Source organism: Periplaneta americana, chromosome 6 (assembly GCF_040183065.1).
Source record: "Periplaneta americana isolate PAMFEO1 chromosome 6, P.americana_PAMFEO1_priV1, whole genome shotgun sequence".
Taxonomy (NCBI): Eukaryota; Metazoa; Arthropoda; class Insecta; order Blattodea; family Blattidae; genus Periplaneta; species Periplaneta americana.
In genome coordinates, this window is record NC_091122.1 from 122,252,189 (window position 1) to 122,268,608 (window position 16,420).

The window sequence follows — 16,420 nt, forward strand, 5'->3', positions numbered from 1 at the left end:
GATTTGCCACTGTCATCTGACACATGGCCATCTTCTACGTGGCGAAGCTCAGCCGGAGTGTGATCTATGCCATGTTTCACTTACGGTGGAACATTTTTTATTGCATTGTAGAAAATATGATCGTGTCCGTCGGCAATATGGAATTCAGCCGACTCTACATGACGCTCTTGGAAATGATTTTAATTGTACAAATGCAGATCTGAGATTGTTATCTAATGCAGGACTTAATAGGGTGATTTAGTTTTTTATTGACCCGTTTCACTTATCCTCCGGACCCTTCACATCCGGAGGTTACATTTGTTGTCTGGCATATGTTTTTAACAAACTTGACATTCGGATCTTTTACATCCGAGCATTTTAGAAATGCGGCAGATAATTTATTTCTGGTGGCATTTGTTTTATTATTTTATTGTTTCTTTTTAAATACTAGCTAGGATCTGAGAACTGCTCACTTTTATGTTTTTTATGCATCAGCTTGTTGAAACTGCATTTGTGAACCTCGTTTTAACTGTGACAGCGCTTTTTAGTTCATTTAAGCATTCTGATTATTGTATTGTGTTTCTGTTTTGTGAAGGATTTTAGATAAGGGCGCAAATAGCCATAGTAGCTGACGCGCCCTTTTTTAAACCCCACTAACTAACTAACTAACTAACTAACTAACTAACTAACTAACTTTTAGCAGTGAATATGGAATATTTACGGAGTGAATGAGTTTCTCGGATGCAAAGAATCAGGAATGAAGAAACAAGACGGATACAGGCAGAAGAGACAGTTCTAGAATGGATTGAAGGAAGAAAACTACGGTGGTTTGGACATCTAAGGAGGATGAATCAGCAACGCTGGTCTAAAAGGATATTTGATTGGTCACCAAATGGAAGAGGAGTGTTTAATGTAGAATGCTGAATGTAGAAGGAAACTTATAGCAGTGAAAATGTATTATTTACGGAATGCATGAGTTTCTCGGTTGTAAAGAATAAGAAATGAAGAAACAAGAAGATGGATGCAGGCAGAAGAGATAATTCTAGAAATGATTGAAGGAAGAACACTACGATGGTACACATACACACACGAGTTTGCATTTGGAAGTCTCATCCGTGATGTTTATCTCTATTAGGGGACAGTTGGGTAGTATCGGACGTCGGGTAATATCGGACAGTGAGTTTCTTTCATCTTCCACCAGATGATAGTACCTAAATGACATGGTTACGTTTCTGTGTATTGTCTCATACAGAAACGTAACCATGTCATTCAGGTACTACCATCTGTTGGTAGATGAAAGAAACGCACTGTCCGATATTACCCGATGTCCGATACTACCCAACTCTCCCCTATGTTTATGTTGTTGTTTAGTCAACTGTCTGAAGACAGGTCTGAACCTCACAAGTGATACCAAAAGGCACCGCTTATGAGGCAACTAGGCCAAAAGATAATAGGATAGGGTGGCCAGTTCCTTTCCCCCTCCATTGCATACATCGCCGATTAGCTCAATTATATTATTAACTTTTTATTACCGGTATTTAAATCTGTCGTTTTACATCACACTAAACTAATTTAAATAATTTCAAAGTAAAGAAATACAACACCAAACGAATATGATTTGTAACTAAGCTATGTTATACTTTGTCTGTTTGAGTAGAGATGAAATTCAACGATTGTAATTGTGTAGTGGAGTTGAGAGTCATAGGAAACGAGTTTTATCTGTATGGTTGAAAAGCATTTCTTTCTAATGAAGGCAATTCTCAGATAAAACCGAAATAGTTCGTAGCTTTGGAAGAATGCCCTCGTCCAAGTTGTTAGGCTGCAATTACTGATATCGTCGAAGAGAATGCAATTTCGCTCCCCTGCTATTTTGGCATGCTCCCATATGGAGCAACCCTGCCCTCCCCTCGACCCCGTGGAATGTTCCTATTACAGCGCTCTGTTAACTGGACAGTGACAAATATTCAATGGAAAGTTTGCTGAACTGAAATATGGAAACCACGGTGAAAGGATCATTTTGTCATCATCATCATTACACGCATCGACCTCATAGGCGAACGATGAGATTTCCGTGAAATTGTGTCAGTACGGGGCATCATAATTTGTCATAGTCACCGCCATCACTTCCACTCAGTTATTACCCACGAACATTCTTAGTTCACTTTTCGTGGTGTCTTAGAAATTAAATTTGTTTCAATGATTTTCTTTGCGGAAGGTGTAATTATTATTATTATTATTATTATTATTAATATTATTGTTATTATTATTATTAATAATATTATTGTTGTTATTATTATTATTATTATTATTATTATTATTATTATTATTATTATTATTATTATACGAGCATATTGAAGTGATGTTATCTTTTACGGCTTGTATTCGAGAGGTCCGGAAGTTGATCCCAGGGGGCCGGATAACCTGACTTGTATCTTTTTCGTAGTTTCCTCAAGTTCCTAAAATCCTATAATAATGATTAAATTCCATCGTCCTCCGGCGCACAGTGTGTAATTTAGCGAGTCTAGCCGGCCAAAAATCATTTCTCTAAAACTAATCGCTCAATGTTCATAAAAATTGTTATATACCTTCAATTATTGAAGTAAATAAGTTTTGAATAATGAAAAAGAAAATAGCAACTATTTTTACTGAAAATAAAATGAGTAATATTGTAAAAAATTTCGATTTGAGTGAAAAAATAAATTAATATTCATAATGTGGTATGCGCTTAAAATTGAAAGCGTAAGACGAAGGAATAATTGCTACATATTTACTCGTTCAGAAGACGTCAGAAGCATCCCCATCAGAATCTGTATCCTCGCTGCTAGTCTCTCCTTCGACAGCACTGACAAGGGAAGGGTTTCGGCTCGAACAGGAATTTTTGGTTAAACATTTGTACAGACGCTTACCTCACAATGGTGATGAAGACCGTAAAAGCATTCATTTGTGTAACTCTCCGTTTGGTTGGTATTGGTCAATACACTTCTTTAAAAATGTATATGAGGATTCTCTATAAAATGCATGAAACAGCATGGAGCAGAGCAATAAGCACAACACACAGAAGGAACACCTGAACAATCTTCTGAACGACATTCCAGTGTTGCAAAATCAAATGCCACCTGAATTAAATTTTTGAAGTCCGAGACTTGTTCAGGATTCACGTAGTCAGCTGACTGCCAGGAATACTGAAGCATAGGGCGGTATACTGGAGCAGACAACTGGTTATGAATAACAGAGTGCATTTTCATTATAAACACTAGATTTCCCTAGTTAAGTTCTAGATTGTCATCAAGAATCCTTATGTAATCTGTTATCCTCCGAGCATATATTTTTTATTGTCTAAGGAAATAGATATTCAGAGGCCGGATATATTTCGTTTTTTTTTTTTTTAGGTGGAATGATCATACATTCCATGTCCTAGCCTTTGAATGATTCATTTATTAAGGTTGCGTCCTTGTGCGCATTCAGTGACTCACAAAACAGTATATACTTTTGATTAGCTGCAACATTTTGAGACAGAACGTTGGAGAAAAATATTCTTAAATGGGCTTTAGATATTTTCTCACTCGCACTAGCTTCTAGGTTAGGCTAGGCTTACGGATAACGTGTCCCATCCCCTTAACTTATGCAGTGCTCTCCCCACCCCTCAACTTGTACAATGCTCTAACAGACAAACCACACATTACACAAACGAATGCTTTTGGGAGTTTTACAGGGATGTAGAGATGGGCCTGTATACAAATTTTGGATACAAAATTCCTGTTCGAGCCGAAACCCTTCCCTTGTGAGTAATGGAGGCTCGGAGAGAATTCCAGCAATACTATTAAAATCGACCGCGGTTTTCTCTTCTTAATTTCTTTAAGCTGGTGACGTAAGGGTCCAAAGAAATAAGTATCCTGAGTAAAAGATCGCTATTTGTGTCTTTCTTGATGATTTTCTTGCGAAGACTTCTCGGAAAAGTCTAATATAGTATTTGTTCCTCGTTTCCTGGGCTTCCTCAGATAATTTGCCAGTAGGTATAATAGTGTTATGTGACCTTCTGTCCATGAGCCAAGAGTTTGTGAAGGGTTGTAGGCATATAATACTATTTGTGCAAGCATAAATATAATTCCCTTGTCTTCCTTGCACACATGTCAAGTGCCCGTTCATCAGTATTGCAAAACCGCAAGAAAAGGTTTCTGATATTATGTGCGTAGACGACTTATTAGATTTCTATCTAATCCCGTAATATACGCAAAAGTGGAAACCTCCCTGAAAAACCTTCTTGTGGTATTTGCATCGTTTTTATTGTGACTGCTTTGTTTTATCATGTCAACAAGTAGTCCCCTTTCCTGCCTGAACATATCCTATCTTCAATGTTTTGCAATAAATAAAATAATGGATCTAAATTAACTGTTACAAGATTTTGCATTTTCCTTAATTCTTAATAGTTACGGACGGCTCCTGACTGTTGTTGGAACGAACCTTACATAACACAGCCACCGCAGGGCGGACGCTGTACGTATGTTGCATGAAGTTTAGGAATATTGATTTGCGTGGGTTTATTTCGTAGATAGGCAGTACTGCAACAAGGTAATGAAACTTAATGAGCCCTGAAACGTGACATTTGATCCCACTAATAAATAATTAATGGCTGTGTATAATTTATACAGCTATTAAACCAAAGCATTTAACTTTGTGCATTATTCCAGACTCCACTATCGCGCAATTGTCTGTTTCATTGTTTATTACTATATTTTCAATTTATTTATCGTTGTAGTCGGTGTACTCCACAAATTAACCATTTTGGACGTAGCGCTTATGGACGAATAATTCCGTTTTCACTCTCTGTTTTTCTTTCACTCGTTTTCCTAATTTTCTGCGAACACCCTTTATACAGGGTGTTTCAGAAATACTTTGACAAATCTTGGGGTCATGTTCCTCAGACCAAAACAAGAAAAAAAGTTCATATAAACATATGTCCGAAAATCCTTAGTTTTTTAGTTATTAATGAATGAACATAATGAAACTCTGTTAGATATTGTAAGCTTGATAGCAAGTGTTGCAACTTTAATCAATTCAGAAACTCATAACAAATGTTCCTGCTTCCACACACGCATGTACTCGCCAGATCATGGACTCCTTGGCAACACATAGCCATCTAGGATACAATGGGTGCATCAGCAGACTTGTATCGATAACATCATTCGATTATCTAGCAAAATGAACGGTTACAAACTTAAGTTAAGTTGTTAGTACTTCGAAACGCGTTGAACGTAAACTTTCATTGTTATGAGTTTCTGAATTGATTAAAGTTGCAACACTTGCTACCAAGCTGACAATATCTAACAGAAGTTTCATTATGTTCTTCCATTAATAACTGAAAAACTAAGGATTTTCGTACATATGTTTATATGAACTTTTTTTTTCTTGTTTTAGTGTGAGGAACATGCAACCAAGGTTTGTCAAAGTATTTCTGAAACACTTGGTGTTAAATCATATCGATCTCCTGCAAAGGGATTGCATGCCGATGTGTGGTGAGTATTTAATAACAAGTTTAGAAGAAAAATTTAGTGTTTTACGCCATGTATTGGGACTTAATATATCCAGTATATCAGAACTATATACTTGCAGGATCTATCGCCAGGTAATGATTCAGTAATGAACAATTAATCTGAAACACAGGATTGTCAACTGATTGATTTAAACTCAGAACATCAAGGCTTAGATATTATTTAATGTACCGAAGTACATATGATATTTCCATGCAGATATTCTGCGTCATCATACGATGAAAGAGTAATGGAACGGAGAAAAATTCTCTCCGGCGCCGGGATTTGAACCCGGGTTTTCAGCTCTACGTGCTGATGCTTTATCCACTAAGCCCCCGTGATTTAAGACGGCGCTTATTCCGTCGGATCCCGGCGCACCTCAGCTCATGTGTGGACTTTAGTCCTACGTTCATAGACATTATGACGTAGTGCAGAGCGCGGCCACTAGAGGGAACCCAAGAGTTGGAACTTAATCTGAGACGATTCTGTCATACGCCGGGGTGGGTATCCGGTGTGGCTTAGTGGATAAAGCACGTAGAGTTGAAAACCCGGGTTCAAATCCCGGCGCCGGAGAGAATTTTTCTCCGTTCCATTACTCTTTCATCGTATCAAGGCTTAGGTTTCAACAATAGTTTAAACTAATCTGCCTTCAAGAGTGTTGAAAATATGCAGCATGGTTTAAGCCATGGATTAAATTGCAAGCAGTTTAAATTAAACTCTGCTTAAACTGCTATTGATAATACGGCCCTAACAGAGTAAAGAATCCTCCTCTCTGTTAGGTCCCTAATGCCTGGTCTGGTTGTGTATTTCCCTGATCACATAATCTGACTGGAAAAGATTCAGAGTTCCAAAAGTTACATTCACAACTACCTACGTGTAAGTTCTAAGGTGTTCTGTTATTTTTATTTGTTCTATCTTCAGCTGTCCTTGGAAATACTTTGCATGTGCAGAGTCATCATTTTCTTTTTACTAACATTTCTAATATTAACCTGACTATACCTTTGAATTATCGTTTGAGAACCGGAAACACTCCTACCCCCTTCTACGACTACGTAAACTAGGAAATATCACGCTTTTGAGTTTGATAATTTTCATTAGGTTTTTCTTTAATCAAAATACAGTACTGTATTAACAATAAGTGTTTTCACACACGAACTGAGCTATCAATTCGGACGTATTCATTATGCAGTGTACATTACACTTTCTACAGCACATTAGCGTATAATATAGAGAATGAAGGTAAATTGAAAAATAATCATAATATGGTTATTTAAACACAATTTTGAAAATGGTGGCCGTTCATTTCGAGACAGGCTTCAGTTCCTTTTTGCATATTATCGCACTATAGACTATTGTATCTAATTCAAATTAGTAGTTTCGTCGTTCGTACTAGTAACTCATGTTGAAATAATTCTGTACCTACTCTATAAAAGAGTACCTTACGTACTGTAAATTCAATCTTCACTTCTGCCCGACCCGCACAGATAAAATTACTTAGACATGCTATCTACTGTCCGTCCAAGTGGTTTTGTCGCAGTCATAGAATGGACGGAAATCACGTGACAATTAACGAGGTACTTTTATTAAGTTATTTTAAAAAGTTGTATAATATTACATAGACGTTCAAATTCCTAACAGGAATTAATGTTTTCAGAAAAGAGCTAAACCAGCCCAGAGGGGTGAGCAGAAGCGGGTGGGGGAAATCGGGATGCGACATAGGCAAACGGACGACAGTACCTGTGCGAGAATATGATTGAATATTGAAAGCTCTTTCGTGACTGGAAAACGCGAACATATTTCTGGAACGTACTATACTCACGAACTCAGTACTGTTTGTGTTTACTATGACCGTAAGGCGACTTTGACTGTATACGCTTGGTTCTGTGTTGAGAACGGTTGGAAGTTTACTAGTAGAGGGGGTGGGAGTGAAATACATTAAAAAAACTCAGGTACAATAAACATTGAATTAAAAATAAAATGATGTCCCTGTACTATAGAAGGTTATGGCCCATGATCAGTTCTTCTGTACTTTTTGGTTTATTCTGTTACACTGTGGGCTTCAAGTAACCGCAAAGGAAAAAATGCATACGTAAAATTTAATGGAGATTCGGAATATGTATATCTTGAAATAAGGTGTCATTAAGAAAATAAAGCTTACTGTCGCACTCTCTATGCGTGAATAACTAAGTTTTTTCGAACACCAGTACCATATTATATGGTTTACCTCCAACACATTTTGTATAAAACTTGTTTTTGTAAAATTAAATTTTAAGAAGTTATGAGTAATATTTTGTACTTAATGAACACTCTGTATATTGCATATGAATATAGCAACGGGTTATTTTATTAGTTAGGTGTTGGATAAAATACCATATTGCAGCTACAAGCTGCTATAGTTATCTAAACAAAATCGTCGCATTGATCTTCCCGATATTTCAGTTTGCATTTTATGCAATAATTAATCATATATATTGAAAATTGCTACAGCAGCACAGCTACAGGCATGAAACCATTAAGGTTGTTCTCCATGGAACCTAATTTTGTATGTCGTGTTATTGAAATAGATGTACAAATAAAAATATCGCCAATTTAATTTATAGCGTAGAACGAAACGATTTTATCAGTGACCCAATTTTAACGCTGGCCTTGTATCCTATTTTTAAAGCAAATACGAGCAGCTGTTTCAATCTTCCGTACTTTATTTATGACTGTGTGCTAAATAGTTCGTAGCATCGTCCAGACTGACGTTTGACTCTATCACATTTCATCCAAAACACGCGACAGATTAAATTCAGCTTCCGTTGCTGACACATTTAATTCTTAATGATTAATTATCACGTCCGGTCTGATGGAGGTCACATGAAATACGTTGGCAACTGTTTGTTATGTTTTGTAGATACTAATAGTGAAGATTTCTGCAGTTAACTCGAAACATTTTAACAGCAGAGCTGAAATTTAACACAATGCATATTTTATAGAATAAGTAAGTGTTAAGAAAGGGAGAACTAAGAAGAATTTCAAAGTAAGGCAGAAAAGAATAATAGATGGTGTTTAGATAAAGAAAGAGAAGTCATAAAAATGAGTTTTGATATAAATGAAAATTAAACTTCAGAACCTTATTGCAAATAATGTTCTACACAAATAAAACATATAAAATGCTAGTATTATTTATTTTTTGTACACCCACTTGTAGAATTTAATATGTGTATTCATCTGGGGAACAAAACTCCATATGCACAAAAATAAGACTTAACCCCCTTTATCCGAACGCCACCGAATTTACGGAAGGAAATGGGAGGTAGTGAAACCATCAAAACTTAAAATATAATAATGTTATGGAAATAAATAAAATAAAGTGAAAAAGTGATAAGTGAATTGAACAAGTATTAGCAACGAAGTATTACAAACATTAGAACATTGGAACAATAAATGAGACAAATAATATAATACGGTAATGCAGATGAGAAAGTAGAAAAAATAGTGAATTCTAGTCAGAGATAAAAAGGTTTTTAAGAGAAACGGAAAATCAAGTATAACAGTAATGAAAGATGACATTGATAGTAGTAGAGATGGATGAGTAGATGTAGACGAGAATGTTTGTATGTAAGAGAAAGGTAGACAGTATTGCATAGTATTCAGGAATGCGATTGAGGGAAGATAAAAAAGGTGAAGAGTTGAAAATACTGTACATCAAAAAGTGTGGAGGAAGAAATAGACGGAAATATGGTTTAACTTTATGTAATTGGAAGATATGGGGAGATATAGATGATAGGAGAAATATGTTAGGATATGTGATTGAATGTATCAAGGGTAGTAGTGGACCGTATGCAGAAATGTGAGGGAAATTACTACCTGATAGCCGCATGATGATAAATATGAATATATGAAAATAAATAAATAATTAAATAAAAAGAATTACATAATTATTTAGAAAGAAAAGAGGAAACCGGCAAACAACTATTGAATAATTGAAAACATATAAACAAAATTGAGGGAACAAAGCAAAAAATCTATAAAGGAAAAAGAGAAATGAAATGTGCGATAAAACAGGATGAAAAGAAAAATAATGGAGAGGAAATTAAGATATAATAGGAAGAAAAAGAAATTGATAACACAGTGTATTCCTAAACGAAAGGAGAGAGATGGACAAAAAACTGGAAATGAGGAAGAATTAGCGAAGCAGAGTGAGATTAAGAAAGAAGAACATAAAATGAAGAGGGTTAGGGAAAGACGAAGAAAATGAGGAAGTAAAAAGAAATCGATTATTACGTAAGAGATTTAGTTATTTTAATACTGAACAAGTGATGAAATGAAAAGCGATTTAAAAAAAGGAAGGAAAGAAGGAACAACATTAATCGTAATAAATGGAGGCAGTAAATACACTGAAAGAGTAAATGATATAACTTACCGTGCTTGTAGCGGGCATCGATCTGAGCCTGTAGGATGCTGAGTCCGGGCACCACGATGGCCGGTAGAGTGCGGGACCTCAGCAGGGGCGCTGGCTTGCCCCCCACTGTCTTCACTTCGGGCACCACCCCTGCACATCCACTGCAACACAGAAAAACGAGTCGTGTTTGAAAGTGTAAGAAAGGAATATGGAGCAGTTAGTGGGATTTAAAGAAGGGCGCGTCAACTACTATGGTTATTTGCGTCATTATCTAAAATTCTTCACAAAGCAAAAAACACAATATAATCAGAATGAATATGGAACATTAGCTTTGTGAACATACAGTAGTTCCCTCTTAAGAGTGTGGGATAATAATAAAATCTGGTTATTTTACTCCTACATCTTTGATTTATAAGTTGACTTTATAACTGAGGTGCATAAGTTAAAAGTGTGATCCCCCAGCTTGCTATAGTAAGGATACAGCATATTCCGAATCTCAGCGCTGAGCAATCTGATGGCATCACGGTGTTCCGAATTTCAACGATGACGTCACTGATGCTCTACCGGTGTCTCATCAGTCCCATCAGCTTGCAGAAGTGGAGGCAGTACCAATCAGCCGCCATCAGTGAATCTGCTTGGTTCTTGTACAGGGCGGGAATTAGCAGACGAATAACATCGTGCACTGTTGTGTCATGGCGGTGTGTTCTGCTGTGTAATGAGCACAACGTATTAAAACTATGTTAATGGCTTATGAATGAACATGTCAACGGACCATATATTTCTACTGGTTCAAGAACTAAATTGTTTATGCTCTCTTTTCTTTGAACGAGGTGAAAGTATGGAAATTTCGCAAAATCTTGCTAGTATAGCACATGCAACAACTTGTACAGCCGCCATGATGGTCATTGAACTTTCCAGCAGTTTTGTTCCTATTTTGCTGCAGCGTGACGTCATTGATGTCCACCGGTCCGGTGAGATTCGGAATACGCTGATAGTTGCTATAAATATGATCGCTGGCGATGTAACAGCTACCGATCGTATTGGTGATCCGGCAGCTATCAGACTACTAGGGAAATTACTGATCGGCACAGTAGTTTCCAATTGCTTTCCGTATCATGATGATGATGATGATGATCTATTGGTATTTTCAATATGTTATGCCTGTTATTATTTTACATATCAGCTCGCTTTTTCGGCAGGACCCCAATATATGAGAGAGAGTTTCCGCCTTATTACAGCCTTTAAGGCGGCAATGCGTGGTATTGTAGAATCTGCATGTGGCAGGGCGTACCGCTGACAAGACATTTTGATGGCGTTTACAAATTTTGATGAAGAGAAATCCTTTTCTTTTTGTGTGTATTTTCCAAGATTAACTTTCGGTTATCCTTTATACGTATAGCGAGATTCCCCGCAACAGTTCCCCTCGTTTGTAACCGTCATGAGCATGAACACATAGACTTTACTGTTCATGCAGTGATAACTTCACTCGTCCTTGCTGATTTAAAGAGTCGAGCGTTCTTGAAGCATATCAAATCGTCATCAAATCGTTACCTGACTGCCAGAAAGATGTGCGCATCAGCGTAAACCAATCTCAGTTCATACTGACTCTCGCGCATTAAGGTAGCTGTGCTGCATCTTTATCCATTGGCCGGGCACACACATACTTTCTGCAGTAATCTTCTGTTTTTCCATGCTTATCTACATTGATTGTTAAAATATATAACCTACTGTGAAATTAAATTCAATATACTAGATCAGCAGTGGCGAAAATGTAATCGTGCGCCGAGCCACTGTGTAACCTGCAACGTGCATATCACCTATGGAGGGAGGCGGACACCCGAAGGGAAAGTGAAGCAACTGTCTGACTTATTAACGGATTTTGATTTTCCTTACGTCAAGCAATTAAATATAATTTTATACCAGTACAAAGCTACAAACTAATGTTTAATACGATGTTTAGTACGTGCAACGAAGAAAGAAATGAACAATAAATGAACAATATTACAACCTAAAATTAACTGTCTTCAGAATGTCTCTGCGACAAAGTTTCAAAATCAGGAATTATGTCACTTACTGCCAGTCGTAGTTGATCACGAAAGTATTTGTCTGTCAGTCGTGATCTAAATTTGTTTTTTACTATTTTAATTGTTGAAATAATTTTTCACAAACGTAAGTTGTAGCGAACATAGCTTCAACAGAGCAAGCGAAAGAACGAAGCTTCGGATATTTATTTTTTGGCAAAGATTTGAAAGTTCAACATTTGTCAAGTCCTTACATCTAGCTTTCATTTGACATCACATAGTAAATCAGTGAGTTCAAATTGAAGAGCTAACCGCATTATTCGTACATCTGCTGAAAAAGGGTCGACGTACAAAGATGATGATGATGATGATGATGATGATGATGACAACAATAACACTTAACCTTTTAATGTTTCATCAGTAACATGTAGTATATTGCCGTTTTATGTTACACAACCGTTTTCCTCGTAATACTTGTGAACAAATCATACATTTAATATTCTCATCATATTGACAGCAAAAAAAATGCGTCCTCCCATCCTACTTGGAACTTTCGTACATGGTTTCGAAAGAGACATATGCCACTCGCAGGTCAGAGACAAATACAAATGGAACGGAGTTTGACTCCAGTGAGTGAGAGGGTGTGGGTTGGCGGAGGTTAGAAGCAAGCGAAATGCACAGCTATCACTGCGAGCCACAATGTCTCGCGAGTCACGTTCTCGCCACGGCTGTACTAGATCATTAGTAAATTACACCGTTCTGCATTTTAAAACTTATTTTCTGTTGTTTTCAATCTGTTAGGCGATTCTAAACGGATTTTTTGTGCTGAATTCGAAAATAATCTCTATTTTTTTTTCCCACCACGTCAGGTTTTCAGACAATTCATGAATAACTAGAAATGAAATTACATCTTTGTGAAACGTCATAAAAGTTATTTTCAACAAGCATTTTGTAAGAAAAACTAGGCCACAATTTCTATTTGCCACTAATTAATCATTAATTAATATTCATTAATACTTATAAGCACATTCATAACCTTTCCTCAATATTGCACTTCAAATTTTCTCCTCTTTGACCTCCTCGCACGTTGTTCAGAGCAGTCCCTTAATAACATCCAGCAATAGTCCGCCATCATGTTAACACTCCACTTCTCTTGATACCTCACTTCCATATTTCTTATATCCTGGTGAAACCTTTCACCTTGTTCCTCACTACAATCTCCTAAATTATCAGGAAAATAATTTAGATGGGAATGAAGGAAATGTACTTTGACATTCATGTTGCAGCCAATCTGTTTGAAACTTTGTAGCATCATTTTCACTTTCACTATGTAAACATAATAAATTTTAGTCTTTTTTTATTTCCAAGGAAATTAAAAAAAAAACATTTCTGAAAGCATTCCAGGCATCTTTTACATCTTTCCTTCCAAATCATAGGGATGAAGGGCAATGAATTCCTTTTTCCATATTTCCAACTCCTCAACTCTTCAACACAACAACACAGTTTATGAGGGCACCAGGATTTGTCCTGGTCTCCTAACTTAATGCCAACATATTGAAAGTAAGTATTCTTTACAAAAGCTGTTATATTCTCTGTTTTACTAACGTATATGACCCACATATATAGCAAAACAAATTTGGATCATTTACACAACCATGTTTCGAAATTTCTATGAACAACACTATTATGTTATGAGAAAAATGAGAACTCACACACTTCGCTTTTACACGACAACCAACAACACAAAACTGAACCTCTAATTTTAAAACAACCTTTAAAAGGGGATAGATTTATTATCTCAGTAAAGAAATCTGTAGCCTCATAAGCTGGATTGCACTTCCATATATATAGGGACCTTCTGTAATTTCTCTAATTCATTGTTAGTTTTAATAGGAATCTCTACCAGTAAATATTTCCTTCATAATTTTTTATGACCTGAGACACTAAACATTTCAACTTCCTGTTTATAGATAACGTTGAGTGCAGACAGATAAAAATCTCTAAGAATAAACAACGGATGTCTTAACCTCGGTTCATTTTAAGGGGGAGGATATAATTTTTTACATCCCCCAAGGGCGGATATAGTTAGTAGATTTTAATAAGTATCAAATATAAATATAATAACATATATTATTTCACATTTTAAGTAATAAAGTTTAAATTATAAGCTGTCGTACCTTTCTAACAAATGACAAGTACGCTGTAATATTACTATATTATGAAAAATATTGAAAACATAAAATTTTGAATTGTAAAAAATTCTGACGTGGTACGCGAAAACGGATTTCATTTTTGCAATCAGTGTGAAATTGTGATTTAGAAACTCTCATTTATTTCAAAACAACAAAATCCATGCAGAACGGTGTTATTTTGCTGTACATGAGTGTTCTTGCTGGGACGGTTTGAAATAAAATTAATTTAAAACCGATCATCGCTGATCATGCGCAATAATTGAGGGTGAAACAGTTTTCAAACCTTCACAAACTCGCTGCAGAAACAGACCGGTAATAATGAATGAAAATTCAGTTTGAGTGGTGCATTTCAAAAGTTTCAATTAACAGCTGACGTGAAATTATTCATCATGAGAGAATAGTGCTATAGAAGTTCTGACGAGTGTCTCGCTTGAGTCCTGTGAGGTGTGTTGTCATACCGTGCCGATTCCACCATGAAGGTTACAGACGAGGTGGCAAAAGGTGATTCACTAGTTCAGTTGTTATCCTGTATAGTCTCTTTATTAATAAGATGACAATTAGCAAGCTAGAGACTGTAAAGCGTACGAAAATAAAACGCTATTGAAATTTACTGCATTGAAAATTAATATGTGTATTCATTATTCACAATTCAAGCACTTATATTGCATTTCATTGCATTCATAATGATTCCACGAAATGAGTTGCAGTTGTGGAAGTACTGTTTACATCAGTGGTCGTCAGCACTCGCTGAAATGTGCAAAGGGTACGCGGTGCTGTCCCGTGTGCACTGTCGTGCAACAGGGAGAAATAGAGAGCATACTCGCTAGCAGCTACGGAGTGCACCCTAGTGCATTGCGTTTTCCGCTGGTAAGAGAGACTAGCTCCAGCTTGCTCTGTGCTGACGACCCCTGGTTTACATCATATTTGTCGAAGATCTGCGAGTTATGGGTATTAGGAAATGTAAGGTATCATAATATCGTATTTTCTCGAATACTTCGCGTCCTCAAGTAAGGCGCGCACCCCACTTTTGAATGGCAAAAAAGTAATAAAAATAATGAAAGAAATATAAATTACAAAAATAAATGTCTCAAAAATTAATTCTCGACAAATTGAAAACAATTAAACACAAATAAAGCTCAGTTAACAATAAATAGGCTAAATAAATTTAATCCTTGAACAGGACGTATTTCAAACCCATTTTACGCTTACGTATGTCAGTTAAAATGCTCAATCGACTGTTTACACAATATCTTGCAACGTTAATAGCTAATAGCACGCGTCAGATTTTTACGTTCCTCCGCATCTTGATAATTTTAAGTTTTTCCCTTCAAGTAAAGAATTGCAGTCTCATACTTTTAGTGGTACTCATTTTCAGAATATCCGGATCTTGCATATCCAATTGGAGTTCTACTATGTTATTACTAGAGCCCGGATGTTTGGCAAAATGTCTTTTTTACTGGGTGGAAGTAAATCATTATTTTCATAGATATAAATGTGATTTGGGGTACAAAGTGGTAGAGCCAATTTTTATTTTGCCTATTTAAGGTGTTTCTTACTAATTGAATAATAAATGCGTTTTTTTTGTCATTTTAAAGTAATATTTTTTGTTTATATGCAATTTTATAATTAATTGTAATGTAATGTGTATAAAATTTTAAAATATGAACAAATGACACACTTCAGTAACAATAGTAAATAAAAGTAATTTATTTCGGTGCTTAATCTGATAATAATCGTGTTTTAATACTATCGGTGTAATATGAATAATGATCGACAAAAATATGCCATGTCTTCACAATACCAACAATCGGCTTTACGTACAATTTTAAATATTGAGCTCGTTCTCATAGAACTTGTCACGTAGCATTTCCAATCGTTTGCTTTCATATTGTCAAATATTACTGTTACAATTTTCTGCTACACGTGTTTATTATTGTAGGAGAAAGGAATTTGAGTGAGGAACAGTCAGTTATTGTCGGGTGACAGAAGGTATAAGATCGGTTAGCTAGAATGCCTAAATTCAGTAAACCATTGATAAGTAAACTTCATGCTTACGTTAGTGAATTTGGTGCCCATGTGCTTTCAACCGATGGAACAGTTTTGTTATGTAAGGTGTGTGAAAAGACAGTTAATCACGAAAAAATGTATTTTATAAGTCCGCATTGTATCAACTACGAAGTAAAAATGTGAATTATATTGATATAAATTAAATGTTTTGCTGAAATACACTCAGGGAAAAAAAAAACCGGACACTTTAATATTTGCTGGTATTTTGCAAAACATTATCTTCTCATACAATATTATTGTAGCCAT

The 16,420-nt window shown here is 36.0% G+C and overlaps 1 protein-coding gene across 1 annotated transcript in view; it reads right to left on the bottom strand.

The window, feature by feature from the left end:
* wake (wide awake) overlaps positions 1 to 10,048 on the bottom strand; it is an 883,946-nt gene extending 873,898 nt beyond the window's left edge. Inside the window, exon 1 of the mRNA XM_069828856.1 lies at positions 9,916 to 10,048. The gene's annotated coding sequence lies outside the window, so the exon portion shown is untranslated. The remainder of the gene's footprint in view (positions 1 to 9,915) is intronic.
* Between the last annotated feature and the right edge of the window lie 6,372 nt (positions 10,049 to 16,420).